Source organism: Microtus oregoni, unplaced genomic scaffold (assembly GCF_018167655.1).
Source record: "Microtus oregoni isolate MIOR12 unplaced genomic scaffold, Mior012 000000F_ref0000247, whole genome shotgun sequence".
Classification (NCBI taxonomy): Eukaryota; Metazoa; Chordata; class Mammalia; order Rodentia; family Cricetidae; genus Microtus; species Microtus oregoni.
In genome coordinates, this window is record NW_024543059.1 from 42,356,012 (window position 1) to 42,373,074 (window position 17,063).

The 17,063-nt window shown below is 46.2% G+C and overlaps 1 protein-coding gene across 1 annotated transcript in view; it reads left to right on the plus strand.

Moving 5' to 3' along the window:
* Nucleotides 1–17,063, plus strand: part of Sergef (secretion regulating guanine nucleotide exchange factor) — a 229,238-nt gene that overhangs the window by 133,393 nt on the left and 78,782 nt on the right.

A 17,063-nucleotide genomic window follows, 5' to 3' on the forward strand; every position in this document is an offset into this window, starting at 1 on the left:
CAGCTTGACCTGTGGCTTTAGATACTGCAGAGCTGTGGATCTTACAGTTCACACACCTCCTGAAATTGCCTGGATTTTCCTAGCGTATGGAATATGGTTAATGTGGTTACCGAATAAAACACTGGAGGCCTAGAGAATTTAAGTGACAAACCCTAAGCTGTCCAGTCAGTACATTTCAGACCCTGATGCTGCATTGGGTTTTAGGCATTTCCTTTCCAAACAAGCCAACTCTTAATGTGGAAGAGGCACTGACACTCTGACCTAACCGATCTAGGACCCCTTCTGGGAGCACCTATTGGGACATAGACATGCCTTTTCAGGGTGAAGAAGGAGAGGCCACTTGGAAATCCCCTGCTCTGGGCAGGTGTTGTCTGGTGCATGGTAGACATCCCGATCCCCAGAAAGGGACATGGTCATCCTTGGAAGTCTTCCTGTTCACAAAGGTCTTTTCAGTTGTCTCTGTGATGGCTTCTGAGAGGCTGGTGTGCATGTGTGCATGTGTGTGTGTGTGCGTGTGTGTGTGCGTGTGTGCGTGCATGCGTGCGTGTGTGTGTGTGTGGGTGTGGGTGTGTTAGGGGGCCTGTCTCAGAAGCATGAGGACCTGAGTTCTACCCTTGCAATGCACGTAAAATGGCCAGGAAAGGTGGTATGTGCCCATAGTCCCAGAATTGGTTAAGTGGAGCCGAAGAAGCTCTGGTTCTCCCTGATCAGCTGGCTGGCCTGAGTGGTGAGCTCCAGCCCATTGAGACCCTGTCCCAAAGGTGGGTGACATTTCTGAAAATGATGCTCATGCTTGTCTCTGGCTCCTACATACAGGTATACACATGTACACCCCCACAAACATACATATACACACGTACCTACCTCCCCCCATACAAACATGCATGAATGTACTCACACATACTGATAAAGTGGCTTCCTGGTCACTCACAATGATCAGACTGCAGTTCCCTATTCCTGTCTGTGTATGTACCACCTCCAAATAATATGTTCTCATGTTTCCTTACATGCGCTGCTTCTCCTGTGCCCTCCCCACCCTCCAGGAGGGTGCCCTCTATTGTCCTGGTCAGCCTGTTCCAGCTTCCTAGGCCTGGAGTCCCTATGACTCAGCTTGGGAGAGTCCTCTTGTCATGGAGTCTTTTCAGCACTTCCCAACTCTGCCATCTTCCCCCTGGGCATTTCTGGAAGTTCAGGTGTTCCTGTCTGTCCCACAGTGGGTGGGCATGCTATTTGTCCTGGATCACTGGATCACCTTTTAGTCACTTCCTAGGCCTTTGTTCTTCATCCATTGTGGACACTAATAGGCTTCAAACACTGCCCTGCTTTTCAGCTTAAATTCCAGGAATTGGGCCAAGCTTGGAGGTTCATGCTTTAATCCCAGCACTCAGGAGACAAAGGCAGGTCTATCTCTGTAAGTCTGAGACCCTGTCCCCAAGCAGATAGACAAACAACTCTAACTCCAGAATCCATCGTGGTCCATGTTCTTGCCCTTTCACATTCTTACCCTTCATCTGCAGTATGAGTGGCCCCAGCATGAGCCTGCCTATGTGTCTCCTACAGACTTTAAGGCCTGCGAGGCTTTAGTTTTGGGAGACCTGTGCTGCAGTGGTGATTGACATCTCAGTTGTATTTAACCTCTGGATAGTCTTGTGAGCTAAATGTCTTCTAGCCAGGGGTCCAGGAAGACTTCATGAAGTTAGATTCCACTGAGTGGGAGGGTGGCAGTTTTTCCCCAGAAGGGGCTGAAGTGGGAGAAGCATAGAAAGGGTGAAGCCAGCAGAGACACTTGGTGTCACCAGTGCACCATCCACTTTGGTCGGAGCACAGAGCTGGGAGGAGATGCAGTGAGATATGGGGCACTGAAGGTGAGCTGTGCCTGCTCATTGATGAGCACGGAAGTCTCTGACTGGAGGATTCATGTAGGCACTGGCAGGCTTTGAGCAGGGGAGGTGCTAGCCTGAGCTGAGATTTACAAAGGTTACCTTGGACCCCAGAGGATTGCAGAGAATTGTTAGCGCGCAGAGAAAATGCTTAGACGCTCTTGCAATCATCCAGGACACGTGTTCTCAGGGCTGCAGTTCAGTGGCAGTGAGGAGCAGCAGGGCAGGAGCCAGGATGCAGAGTGGCAGGACTCAGTGGCTGCCCTTGAGGGGATGAAACAGAGGTGACAGCAGGAAAATGGAAGTGCAGGAACTGACTCTTTGGAGGGCAACCAGATGTGGGGCTGGGAAGGAGAGGTAGTAATTACTGTTTGGAGCATTGGAACTCAGAGTGCAGATGAACTGCCTGTTTCCCATGGTGCCCGGTGTTCTTCAGCATGGCTGCCACCAGTCACAGGCCCAGGTTCATAAAATGAATAGGTGATAGGGTCAGAGGTCAAACCTGCTGTCACCTGGACTCTTATGGTGGCTTTCTGACTGACTGAAAAGCCAGGTCCTAAGGCCACACAGTCTTCCGATTGTAATTCCTGATGCACCTGGCCAACAGTGGCAGTGTGGGCAGTGGTATGTAACTCCAGTTCCAGAGGATCTGAGCCCTCTTTTTGTATCCCTGGGCACCAGGCATGCATGAAGAGCATATACATGCATGTAGACAGGTACTCACACATACACATAAAATAAAAACGAAACGTTAAGATATATGTATTTGAGCTCTGGCAGTGGCTGTAGCCCAGTTGATAATGTACCACTCCCTAGCTTGCAGGAAGCCCTGGGTTTGATCCCCAGCACTGCATAAACCAGGTGTAGTGCCATGTCTGTAATCCCAGATCTTAGGAGGTGGAGTCAGGAGGACCAGAAGTGATTCAAAAATAGTGTTGGATTATTGTGGATGTGCAGCACTCCCTGGTCTATATTAAAAAGAACTTGAAGAGAGAAATGTGTGTGGCGTAGCTTTTGGGAGGCTCGGCTTACCCCATCACAACGTGTGTTTTAGGGTTTCCATGTGTGCTCTTGACAGATTGTTTACTTACATGAGAGCTCAGTAAGGCCGTGTTCTTCTCAAAGTGACAGAAAAAAAAAGTACATGTATAGTAGTTTGTCTAGTGAGTAGACATTCCTACAAACCCTCCAGTGTTGGGCTTGGGGTACAGGAGGAAGCAGAAGAGTCCAGAGGAAGTTAGTCGGCCTGTTGCCCTTCCACCAGCTCAACCCTTTTGTCACTGACCCCTCCTGTTGTTGTCCTTCATGCCGTGTGCTGCTGAAACCTGCCCGTTACTTTATCAGTAATCTTCCCCTCCTTTCCCTCCCCCCCCCCTTCATGGATATGTGTCTGTTTAGGGATATCAGAAGTCCTGGAGCTGGAGTTACAGATGGAGTTACAGACAGGTGTGAGCTGCCATGTGGGTGCTGGGAATGGAACCTGGGTCCTCTGGAAGAGCAGCCAGTGCTCCTAACCACTGAGCCATCTCTCCAGCCCCATCTTTCCCATCTTGTTTCAACAGTATATATTTATCAGTTAATAGTTATAGAAGTCAGGAGTCTGGGTAGAGCCAGCTGTGTTTTTGGATTATGATTTCGCAAAGCCTAAATCGAGGTGTTAGGTGGTCCAGAAGTTATATAGAGGCTCTGGAGAAAATGTGTTCCTGTGTTCTCTCAGCTCAGCAGCCAGCTTGAGCTCCTTGAGATCACAGGAGTGAAATCACGTTCTGTACTGTCAGCTGTGGTTATTCACAGCCCCTGCCAGGCATGTCTGTCCTTTCAGCATGACACATGATGTTGTCTACAGAACTGTGCAGTGGAGTTATCAAAAAAAAATCACAAAGATATAAGGTTAAGTAAGTTTATGGTTTTGTGTTGGTCCAGACTCAGGAAAACAAGTATCACGTGTTTTCTGTCACATTTAGAATCTAGATTTAAAAGAAAGTCATGAAGGTAGAAGGATTATTTGGGAAGAGTAAGGGGCCAGGGGGACCAACAGGAGGGGAGGGAGATAATATAAGTACATTTACATGCATGTGTGAAAATGTCAATGTTTTGTACGATTAATGTGTACCAATTAAATTACAAAATACTAGCTCATGATAATTTTATTTGCTCCTGACCTTGTGGCTGGAGGTTAAGGGCAGTCACACTGAAGGAGAAATGAACCTCACCCTAAGGGAAGAGCCTGTAGAATGGGAGGTGTTTGTGCAGGCATCGTGGAAAATGCAGTCTGCTGCACGTGTTATTCCAGAACCTCTGCACTGCAGTGGCTGACTAGCATGCCGATGAAAATGTGTCATCAGTGAGGAAGGAGTTATTTTGATGTCAGGGATATGCAGCCAAGCACAGAACCCAACAGTTTACATCTCTGGACCAAGAAGGTGTCTTGAGGATGACTAGGCCAGGGCTGCCCTGCAGGCAGTGGGACTCCCACAGGATGCCCCTGGGGACAACAGCAGCGTGCTCATCTGTTGACTTGGAGATTGTGCCTAGACTGAACTCGTCAGACCAGGTCACTTCGCTTTTAATTTTAGCAAGAATGTAACTTTAGGATCTGATCTCAGTGATTCTGTTTTATTTTAATTTAAAAAGTCAAGGTGCTGGCTGGAGATGCAACATAGCTGGTCTAGAGCTTGCCTGACATGCAGGAAACCCTGGGCTCTGTACCTGGCACTGCATGAACCAGGCCTGGTGATAGATGCCCAGAGCTCACAAGGTGGGGGCAGGGAATCAGAAGTTCAGGATTGTAGAGTCATCCTTGGTGACAAGGTAAGTTTAAGGGTAACTGGAGATACAGGAGACCGTGTTTGGTGTGGGGAGAGGGCAAAAGTAAAATTTCCTTCCCATCTGGGGCCTGAGAGGTCACAGACCCCTCTTGGTCAGGGCCACATTCAGTTGACTTGCACCTTGGTTGGCAGTGAGCTCTGCTGAGAAGCTGCAGCAGAAGCAAAGATTTCTGAGTCTTGTGCACAAATGGTTTATCCCTGCAGCAGTTGCCTGTTCTTGTGGAGAGAATTGAGACAGCAAGGCAATGTGTGCTGCTGCCTCCTGTTCGCTATAGCCGGTTTTCTACGTGCCTCTACCCTGTGAGGTCATCCAGGGGGCTTTTTCTCAACTTTGTGAGATCTTCCTGCTGGGTCTTAGGCGACCTTTCTGTTAGCCCCTGACTTAGACTCTGAACATATAAATGGTCATCTGAATTCACCCATTATTTACAGAACTGAAAGCATTTGCCAGAAACCATAAGGAGTGGGCAAGCTCAGAGATAAATGCTCCATGCACCCCGTTAGCATCTGCGGTGGAAAGTACACAAATGGTGAACTTCTACTCAGCAGACATCTGATAGGACCTACTGTGTGCCTGGCACTGTGCAAAGCTCTGAAGACAGATGATGAGGCCCAGTTATTATCTGCATAAAGTGTGATGGACATGTGAGAACCACTTAGTGCCAAGGGGAATAGTGCTGTCTTTATGGCAAGGCCCAAAGGATGGAGCAACTGCTTCTGGGGTGGCTTGACCTTGTAGCTCTTTGCTCTTTCTTAGTCAGAGTATTTACCCTAAACCAGGTGGTAGTGGCGCACGCCTTTAATCCCAGCACTCGGGAGGCAGAGGCAGGTGTTTCTCTGTGAATTCGAGGCCAGCCTGGTCTACAAGAGGGCATTCCAGGACAGGCTCCAAAGCTACAGAGAAACCCTGTCTCAAAAAAAAAAAAAAAAAAAGATTTACCCTATTTCTCAACTAATCTATAAAACAGAGCTATAACAAGTTAATCCACACAAAGTACATAGAACTGGGCTTAGTTAACTAAAGTAAGCAGCATCTTTCCTTGTACGTCCCCTCTCTTCCCTCCCCAGAATTACAATGAGTGGAGGACACAGCCTGAGTTGGTGTGCTGGAATAGGGTGCTGTCCATGGGGTAGGGATTTCCATGAGAAGAGCATGCAAGTTATTTGTGGATAATTCCACCAATTCAAAGAGGCTGGAGAGCTGTGCTCAGTACCCAGGCTCCTAAGGAGTTGGGGCCCAAGTAATGGAACACAGAATAACCTCACAGACTTTCAAAAGGACATTTTTGAGAGATGATGGAGGGATTGGGTGCAGCAGAGACTCCAGAAAGCTGTGACAGAATCCAGGGGGGCCTAAACCAGAACCACACTTACCACTCTCAACACATAGAGGCTAAGGGAGATTCAGGTAGGGCTTTTGTTGGTAGAATGTTGGTTTGAGCCCTAATTTGTCCCATGTAGTCATAAATCTTAATATTCTGACCTCATAGTCAGCCTTCTGACCTCAAAACTGATCCAGACAGACAGCTGCACACATGGCTTTGGATGGGATTGAGTGGCTGTTTGAACCTTCCTGCTATGGACACCAGTGGGCAGCTGTAGAGCCTTTTGAATAGGAAATAATTGCCTTGGTGTTGACCACATATAAAGATAAGCTGACTGTCTTGGGAGCTGAATGGAGTCTATTCAAGTTCTCCTGCCGGCTGGGATTCGTTGGCAAAAATGATCTCATGTAATCTTTCACTATCCCATTTTATCATGAAGAAGGCTCAAAAATTGCAGGTCCCATAACATGGTCAGATGGCTTACAAATGTCAGACCATGGACCATGCTTAGTGTTCATGAGCCTCAATTTATAAAATAAACATCATAATAAAACAACCCTGAAGGGATGATTTATGTGTCAGAGGAGATGCTGAATAGAGAAAAAAGAAAAGACTCATGTAGATGGGAAAAATGTGTAAGTTTTTGTCATACTGTGGCACTGCAGTAATGGTTTGCCACATGTCTACACATTCGTTTCCTTTAAACTTTGTTAGTTTTGCATATAGATATGTATATATGGAGTGCTTGCTCAAGTGTGTGTGTGTAAGGACAGCTGTCCATGTTGCCTGCCTCCCTCTGTTGCTCTCCACCTTACATTTTGAGACAGGGTAACCCCAGAGCTTGCTGTGGACAGACCCCAGGACACACATGTCTCTGACTCTTTAGCCCCTTCCCCGCCCTCCGTGCTGGGCTTCAGGTGTCTACCAGCTCACCTGACCTTTCCGTATGTGCTAGGGATCCACACTCAGGTTCTCATGCTGTGGCAGGCATGCCACTGAGCCATCTACTTGGCCACATCTGTGTCTCTTCTAGTCAGTGTCCCTCTGCCTCTCCCTCTGTGGACAGCCTTCACAGTTCCTTCCCAGCTGTCTCAATGGTTCTGTCCTAGCTGCTTTTCCTTTTGATCCTGGACACAATCCTGGATCATGCTTTGCATTTAGTCTCTTTGCCTCCATTAATCTAGGATAGCTTTACTTTGTCTTCCATGACAGTTATGTTTTTTAAGTGTACAGGACAGTTCTGTAGCCATGTATTATGTCCCTCAATCGGTTTTACCTGATTTTTCCTTGCGATTAGATTTCACCTCTGCTCTTTTGGCAGTGATACTAAATAACTGATGCCTGCCTTGAACACATCTTCGGAGCAGAGATCTGATTTAGGTTTATCCCACTGTTAGTGCTGTTCACTCAGGTCTTCCGTGAAGTTAGGTTTATCCCATTGTTAGTGCTGTTCACTCAGGTCCTCCGTGAAGTTAGGGTTATCCCATTGTTAGTGTTGTTCACTCATGTCTTCCGTGAAGTTAGGGTTATCCCATTGTTAGTGCTGTTCACTCATGTCTTCCGTGAAGTTAGGTTTATCCCATTGTTAGTGCTGTTCACTCAGGTCTTCCGTGACGTTAGGGTTATCCCATTGTTAGTGCTGTTCACTCAGGTCCTCCGTGAAGTTAGGTTTATCCCACTGTTAGTGCTGTTCACTCAGGTCCTCCTTGAAGTTAGGGTTATCCCATTGTTAGTGTTGTTCACTCAGATCTTCCGTGAAGTGGTGTCCACCCCTTCTTTTCTGTTAAGCTGCTCTCTTTCCCTGTTAACTAACAGTAATGGTGGTGAGATGGCTGAGACTAGGAATGGACCACTCCTCTTGGACTTTAGCTCAGCAGTTTTAAGGTGAATTAATGATTCATCCTCGCATTAACTATTATTGTAATGGTTGTAAAACTTTTCTAAATCAATTATTCCTTTTATGTTTATTATTTATGACATCCCAGTATAAGGAGGAGATTTCCCTACTTCCCTATTTATTACACAGTATATATTCATGGATTTTTATTTTATTCAGTGTATTATAATCGAGTGTGGTCATTATTCATTTTAACGCTCACATTATCTCTAAACCCAACTGGTGAGGACCCTGTCAAGTGGCTCCGATGTCCTTTTCCATTGTCCCCAGCACTCTGTCTTTGTAGGACCCCTGTGTCACCTTACTTCCTGGCCCAAATGGGTGCTTAGTTTCCAGTTGTTCTTTCCTTGTCCTGACCCTGTAATTTGCCACTTTTTCAGGAAGTCTGATTTCTTTTAGTTAAAAAGCGTTTAGGATCAGAGATCCGTACAGTAAGGGAACTCACTGATGCTGGGGTGGGGGTGGGGTCACTGCTTCCAGGCAGTTTTGCACTGGCTTAAGCAGCCTGCATGTGTGGGTATGGGACTGTAATTTCCCATCATGCCTTGGCCTCTGGTGTGATGTTTGCGGGGCTGTTCTTTGCTTCCCCAGTTCCCTGCTTATATTTCCTACACCACCAGTGGGATTCTAGCTTCCAACAATGTTAATGTATTTTTCCATCTGCATAGTCCAAAAGTGCACACAAAATACCTTCAGAACTGACACATATTCTGTGGAGGAAAAGGGCCTACTATGTAATGTAAGATGTTTTGTAGTTCTTTTTCTGTTTGGTTTTGTTTTTTCAAGAACAAAGACAATTACTATTATTTTGAATTACTTAAGATTATAATCCCAGAAAACAGATTCACACAATCTTTTTCTTCTTCTCTTTTCTTTTTTTCCTTGAAAATCTGTCCCTGCTTCGTTTTTAGCAAGATTGCTGAACCAGAGTACTGTGTCAAAGACCACTAGGACTAGCTTCTTCTTGCTCCTTTAAACAGATTTGTATCTGATGCTTTTTTATGTGTATATTTTATATTTAGCTTACACAAATAGAATCATACAAATGTATGATTGCCTGTGTTTGGCTTCTCTTATTTAGTATTATTCTTGAGGCTCCGTTCATGTTGTGAATGTCATTACTATTTCCCTGCTATGAAAGGTGTGCATCAGTCACTTCTCTGTTGCTGTGGTAACTCCGCAATCATGGAAACTTAGAGAAGAAAGGATTTATCTGTGCAAACAGTTCCAGAGGGACAAGAGTCAGTCGTGGCAGAAAGACATGGCAGGAAGTGTCAGGCATGGTGACAGAAACAGGAAGCTGAGGGCTTAAATTTTGAACTGCAAGCATGCAATGGAGAGAATGAACAGTCTTAACTCTCAAAGCTCACCTCTAGTGACTTATTTCTTACAGCAAGGCCACACCTCTAAAACCTTCCAAACAGCCTCATCGATTGCGGGTCAAGTGATCCAATGCCCTAAACTTATGGGGTGTCTCATTCAAACATAAACTCTCTCCTTTCCTGTGAGTTCTAGGTAATGAACCAGGGCTTCGTGCAAGCAGGGGAAGCATTGTACCTCTGTATTACATACCTAACCACTATAAACACTATAAAGTATTCTGCATGGACTACATTTTTTCCTGTTACACTAATGCCAAATCTTTCTTTAGAAATATTTACTTTGGCATGGAGGAGCCAGGGTCTTGTGTTCTATCACAGAGCTATACTTCCATTTTTTGGTAAGTGATGTACTGTGAACACTCTGTGCATGCCTTTTGATGCAGATAAGCAAGTATCAGTTTGGGGCACTTGTGTTTCCTGGCATATGTATATTAAATATATATATATATATATATATATATATATATATATATATAATAGCTCTAAAAGCTGTTGCCAGATCATTTTTTAAAGCAGCTATTGACTTCACTTCTGACCACAGTGCGAGACTTGAGCTCTTGCCCATCTTCCTTAGCTCTTGGTCTGGTTGGTCTTTTTCATTTTAGTGTATGTGGTGATTGGGGCAAGAGTTAAAGTTTTTTGAGAAGAGTGCTCTACAGCAGTAGTTCTCAGTCTGTGGAACACAGCTTCTTTGAGGTTGGACAGTTCTTTCACAGGGGTCACCTAAGACCATTGGAAAACAGTAGCAAAATTACATTTATGAAGTAGCAATGAAAATAATTTTATGGTTGGGGTCAGTGCAGCATGAGGTATTAAAGCGTCACAGCACTAGGAAGGTTGAGAACCACTGCTCTACAGTGTTTGCCTGTCCCGAAGGTATTGATTGCTTTGAATTTAACCACACTGGCTGTCTTCTGCACACAGCTTCTTCCATGTTTTTCCTAAGGGTGTGATGGCATACTTTTGCTGAACCCAGATGCATTGTTATATTAGGTTCTTCCAATCTGCAAGGATCAGAGATATTTCATATCATAAGGATTGTGGCGGACTTTGGCGCAGAGGGGAAAGCAGGTGAAGTGAGTATCTTATGAAAGATCAACAGGAAAGTCATTCAGGACAAGAGCAACTCAGAAACCCAGACAGACCCTGGGCCCAGCACAGGATCTGTCGCTTCTTCCTGTAGAGGTCTCATACTGCTCTTTCTTGTTAATCTTGTTAATCCAGCAGGGGACTCGTCCTAGAGCCTGTTTTCAAGGCTGCAGCTAGCCCCTGAACTCGATATCTTACGTCTTGGAATCATATCTTTAGAAAGGAATGGAGAGTAGAGTCTTTTTCTGTAGATGGCAAGGTGCTTGTGCACGTGCAGCAGGCTGGACAGGTTGTGGATGTGTGAGATGGGTCTGGTGGTTAGTATCCCATTTTCAGAGACAAAGGGGGTTTGCCAGCTGCCACTGGCTAGGGAGCAAGAGTGCCAGGTTTTCTAGACCTTTCTGCATTTTCTGCTACCCCATACTAAGTGGTGAGAGTATTGGAAATTCAGAGGAGATTTGATTAAAGCAAATTATAGCTAAGGTGAGAGGTAAAGGAGGCCAGGCCTCCCATGAGCTGAGGTGATCCTTGGGGCAGTATATTTTAGACTATGTCTGTGTGTCTCTTGGGTATGGGTATGGACTGGAAATAGAGACACAGGGAGGGGACTTGTCCTGCTGAGCTAAAGGTCATAGGAAAGGAGAGACTGAGTGTGCGGGACAAGCAGAAGATTTTAGTGCCATGACAATGTAGAACTTAGAAAAATCAAGTGCAGCGCAGTGAGAAAAAGCAGTGGAGTCTCGTAGGGGTTCTTAAAGGAGTGGGCTGGAGCAGGAAGGACTGAATAGACTCCCTGAGAAGCAGAGTTAATAGGCTCTGAGTCTAAGTAGGTGTGAGGCAGGAAAGAGACCTGCTGAGGCAGAGCCTCACAGTCTGAGGAAGGTGTCCTGAGAATGTCAGCTCTCACCTGGGCAACCCTGACTCTCCTGCCCGCCCCGCCATACAGACCTCCCAGTGCTTTGGTGAGTTAGTTCCTCCAGTAGTCAACCATGGATGGGCAGAGCTGCTCACAAACAGGACGGCTAATGCTTTTAGAAAGGGGATCTCTTTTTCTCAGATGAGGATACACGGGAGCCTTGCTATGGGGACACTGATGTTCTCCTGTACCTTATCCTGTTCGCTATTCCCTCTTTACTGAAGTCAATATGCCTAAATAAAGCCGTGGCGAATTCTGAACCACAGTCGCTCCACTACAAAAGGCATGCCCGGCTTCTTTAAGACTTGAGAGGTTCTCCCAGTCCCAGTGACTATTCCAATTCAGCTACACTTGGGTTCCCAGAGAGGACCCTGCAAATACTTTGAACCTACAGGAGGAGGAGCTATTGAGAGTCACATCTGAGATGTCTCAGTGTCTAAGAGGAGTCCTCAAAGGAGGAATGCCCTGCTGCTCTCTTCACCCAGGTAGAACTTGGAGAAGGGAATGGAATTGCTGTGCTGGCAGCTGGCCAGGGCCCTCAGCTAGAGGCAGATAAGCCACTTCCACTCTCCTGAAACTGGCTGTTTCCTCAGTGGTGGTGGGAGGTCCAATCCCAGGGTCTTGAACTTGGAGAAGCAAGTCCTCTACCAGTAAGCCATATCTCCAGCCCCTAGCTTACATCTCTTCAGGAATGCCACCTTAAAGACTGTGCCCATACATACTTAGGACTACTTTGTGCTGGCCTCCCCTCTGCTCCCTCACTTCATGCCCTGCACCTGAGCTGTGAGCAGACACTAGGCAGATAGACAGTGGGAGACAGGAAATCCCAGTCAAGGAAAGTAGAATGCACGTGAGCTTGAAATGACATGATGTCCTTAGAGAAAATGTGCATCGTGAATGGAAAGGGAATCCACTGTGTGGGGCCGAGAGTTTATGAGAGGTGGGTGTGGCTCACCTCACGCTGACCTCGTAAGTCGTGCTTTGTAGTTTCCACCTGCCCTCCCAATAGAGTGGCAAGCGGCACTGAGGAGGGTTTTCATCAGGGGTCTGATTTTTGTATAAGACTGGAGGGCCCTTTGTCCTCCAGCACTTCTGTAAGGCAGACAAGATACACTGTCACCTTTAATATCTGAGAACATTCAGGTCCCGGGGGTTAAAATCTTGCCAGAGGTCTCAGGAGCTAGAAAGTAAAGGGCCTAGAAGTGACTTGGCTTCCTTGCTTGGGATCGCCATTCTTAATAGTCTTCTAGAAAGCTGCCTGCTGCTGGGTGCAGGGTAGGCACTGGCAGGAGCAAGGTGAAACAAATGGCCATTTATACGCTCTCACTGAAGGAGTGTGGTGTTCAGGTCCCCACCACTATGCTGGAGCACAGAGAAGGAGAGACCTTGAGAAGCTCCATGCTCACAGTTGGGCTCTGGCCTGAGAAAGTCCGCCCATCACTGCGTCATTCCTAAATGTACTGCAGCAGCTATGGTGTGGTGCTAGCATTTATCTGTTGGTGGCTGGCTTCAGATCCCTGGTGCTGGTCAGCTCCAAGTCCCTATCCCAGTGTGACCCCCAGCCCACAGGAACAAGTCCTTTTCCTCTGTGTTTTGTGAAGGTTTTTTTTTTTTTTGCATTTTTGTTTTGTTTTTTCTTAAAGCAGCAGTGCCTGTCTTTTTCACCAAGGAGCAGCAGTAAAGGATGGTAGTTTGTAGATCAGCCAAACCCAGATTATAATTCTGTTGCTGCCTTCTTAACTAACTGTGGAAGTCTGTGGAAATCATTGAATATGTATGAGCCTCAGGCTCCTCGTCTCTAAAATGAGCAAAGCCAAACATACCTGGAAAGATGTCTGTGATGATTAAAATGTGCCAATGTTTCAAAAGTGCCTTGGAGCACAGCCTGGCACACACGAGTCCTTGGGTTATGGCAGACTTAATTATTGTTCTTATCACTGTCACCACACCACTGCTGCTGCCACTGCAGTGAAAGAATGTTCTGGAAATAAAGACTAGTGGGAACAAAATGCCTTCTAGTCCTACTACCAGGATGCAATTGCCCTGTTAATTTACTTCTGTTACCTTTGGAGCCCCTCCCCCAGTTCTAAACACACAAGATTTTATAGTCAGTTGGGGTTTTTTTTCCTGTATGGAAGGAATGCATCGTAATGTTTTTCTTATATTTAATAGATTTCTCCTGCCCCACAATTAAAAGACTATTGTATAAGACTCAACAGAAGCAAAAGAAAACCATATTCCCATCTTCCTCACCCCCAGACCAGAGACAGGCACTAATGTCTCTCCTCTCAGTCATTTTTATTCATGTTCTGTTATAGAGTGAATATTGGATTGTGGATACAATTTTTATGTGATTTTTCCCAGTTCACATGATATTTGAAATATTTTCTTAGTGCAAGCTCCACTCTGTAGGCTGCTTAATAGTTCACCAGATAGATAGCTCTACTATAGCTTCCATAAAGATTTGAATAGTTCACCAGATAGATAGCTCTACCATAGCTTCCATAAAGATTTGAATAGTTCACCAGATAGATAGCTCTACCATAGCTTCCATAAAGATTTGAATAGTTCACCAGATAGCTCTACCATAGCTTCCATAAAGATTGCTGTTAGACAACAAAGCTTTTCCTGGTGTCAGTCTGAGTTGCTCCCTGTAACAAACAGACTTGGGGAGCCAGTCTCAGTACAACCAGGAAGCTTACGGTGAACTCTCTCTCTTTTTTTTTTTTTTTTATTGAGAAAAGGAAAAAAAGTATCCGCCTCCTCCCAGCCTCCCATTTCCCTCCCCCTCCTCCCACCCTTCTCCCCCTACCCCAAACTCCCCTACCCCTCCCTCTCCAGTCCAAAGAGCAGTCAGGGTTCCCTGCCGTGTGGAAAGTCCTAGGTCCTCCCCACTCTGTCCATGTCTAGGAAGGTGAACATCCAAACTGGCTAGGCTCCCACAAAGCCAGAACATGAAGTAGGGTCAAAACCCCGTGCCATTGTCCTTGGCTTCTCATCAGCCCTCATTGTTCGCCATGTTCAGAGAGTCCGGTTTTATCCCATGCTTTTTCAGTCAGAGTCCAGCGGCCTTGGTGAGCTCCCAATAGATCAGCCCCATTGTCTCAGTGGGTGGGTGCACCCCTCGTGGTCCTGACTTCCTTGCTCATCTTCTCCCTCCTTCCGCTCCTCATTGGGACATTGGGAGCTCAGTCCAGTGCTCCAGTATGGGTCTCTGTCTCTATCTCCATCCATCACCAGATGAAGGTTCTATGGTGATATGCAAGATATTCGTCAGTATTGCTATATGATAGGGTCATTTCAGGTTCCCTATCCTCAGCTGCCCAAGGAGCTAACTGGGGACATCACCATGGGCTCCTGGGAGCCACTCTAGGGTCAAGTCTCTTGCCAACCCTAAGGTGGATCCCTTAACTAAGAATTGTGCTTCCGTGCTCCCCTCTCCAACCTTCCTTTATCCCAATCCTCCTGTTTCCCCAAGTTCCCCCCCTCCTTCCCTTCTCACTTTTCTCTCCCCATCTCCCCTTACCCCCATCCCACCCCACCCCCAAGATCCCAATTTTCTCCCTGGCAATTTTGTCTACTTCCCATAGCCAAGAGAATAACTATATGTTTTTGCTTGGGTTCACCTTCTTATTTAGCTTCTTTAGGTTCACCAATTGTAGTCTCCGTGACCCTTATTTATGGCTAGAAACCAATTATGAGTGAGTACATCCCATGTTCATCTTTTTGGGTCTGGGATACCTCACTCAGGATAGTGTTTTCTATTTCCATCCATTTGCATGCAAAATTTGAGAAGTCATTGTTTTTTACCGCAGCGTAGTACTCTAATGTGTATATATTCCATACTTTCTTCATCCATTCTTCCATTGAAGGACATCTAGGTTGTGCCACTAGTCCCCAGTAAGTTGTCATGGGAGATTCGGGTCAATGACAAGCCACCTCAAGCTGAGAGACAGTCTGGAGCCACTTCTCAAGGGGGCTTCTTTGTCACACTCTGTCAGAGTCCATGTAATGTGTGTAGTCCCCTGTATCCTGTTGAATCTGGGACATGGGATCCCAACTCTGTGCAGGGCAAGACCCAGGAGCCAGGCTGCCCTTGTCACCCACAGCACTCAAAGCCTTGAGCACTTCCCTGTGATCTGAACTTTTAAGTCCACCAGGGCATCGGGACAGGAACCTGTCAGAGTACCAGAGTCACACTGGCTCTACTATTTTTAATGTTTTAAATTGAAAAAGCACTTCATGTTTACGGGAATACTTTGCTTGTATGTATGTGTGCCTAGTGCCCATGAACACCAGAAGAGGGCATCAGGTCTCCTAGAACTGGAACCACAGACAGTTGTGAACTATCATGTGGCGCTAGAAATTCATTCCAGTTCCTCTGGAAGAGTAAGCCAATGTTCTTACTGCTGAGCCATTTCTCCAGCCTCCCCAGTCTTTTTTTTTTAATTAACATGTATCATGTACATTTATCATGTACAACATGAGGTTTTGAAGTAAGTACACATTCCAAGCTGATTTATGCATTATCTCACATACTGTCATTTTCTGTGGTGGGAAAGCTTAAGATACACTCAGCATTTTTCTTTTCCCCCTTCTCTCTCTCTGTCTCTGTCTCTCTCTCTCTCTGTGTGTGTGTATTCATGTTTGCATGTAAGTGAGCATATGTGTATGTGGGCATTTATGTACATGTATATATGTGTACATGTGAAGCCCTGAAGCTGGGAATCATTTTCCATTGCTCTTCCACCTTATTCACTGAGGCAGGGTCTCTCACACCAAATCAAAAGAAAACGTTTTGCAGTCCACCTTGCTCTAGGGATCTGCTCTGGAGATCCGCATTCCAGTCCTCATGCTTGCACAGCACAGGCTGTAACTCCTGCCACTCAGCATTTTCAAGAATATAATGTACTTTTATTAATTACAGTGATTTGTGGACTCATATGGATGAACCCAAAGAGCACTCTGCTAAATGAAAAAAGCCAGCTGCAGAAAGGCTGGATGCCCTCACTCTTGTGGAATCACCCCTGTGATCATGAAAGTTCTCATTCTCAGACTTGCCCTGGAACCCAGGACAAACCATGTCCTCTTGCCAAGCCAACTCTCTGTTCTAATACTGTAGCTGATGTACATGGCCCTGCCCACATCAGCTGAGAGTACCTGCCCTCCTCCTCAGGCCTGGGGTTAAAGTGAGCATCTTGATACAGGTCACACATGCTTCTTCAGGGTGCAGAACTCTTACTTAGCACTCAGGGAGCCATCTGTGCTTTTCCACCCTTGCCACCTCCTCCTGAGACCCAAGGGGCTGGAGAGACTGGATTCAGAACCCTGAATGACCAGCTGTTCTTACTCTGAGGCATTCTTTCTTTCTTTCACGCACATGGTGCTTGTATTCATTCTCTCATTTGTCAGATGTTAGCTGAGCCCCAGGCTTCATACATTTCACAAGCGCAGTGCAGAGGTGGGACACAGCTATGTTCTCAGAGTACGTGTGCTAGTGCAGAGACCAGAAGAAATACTAGAAGACAAGATGCCCGCTGCATTGTGATGCCTGGTAGATGGGCAGGTGACAGAGGTGCTTGAGTCAGCCGTTACACGCTAGAGCCAGAGTTCAGTAGGTGCTCCAAATGAAAAGTGAGCAGAGCCTTCTGTGTAGGCAGTGGGGTGAGGCCATGCTGGGTGGACGAACAGGCATAGACTCAAGCACAGGAGAACACCATGTGTTCAGAGGCCACAGGGAGTCTGG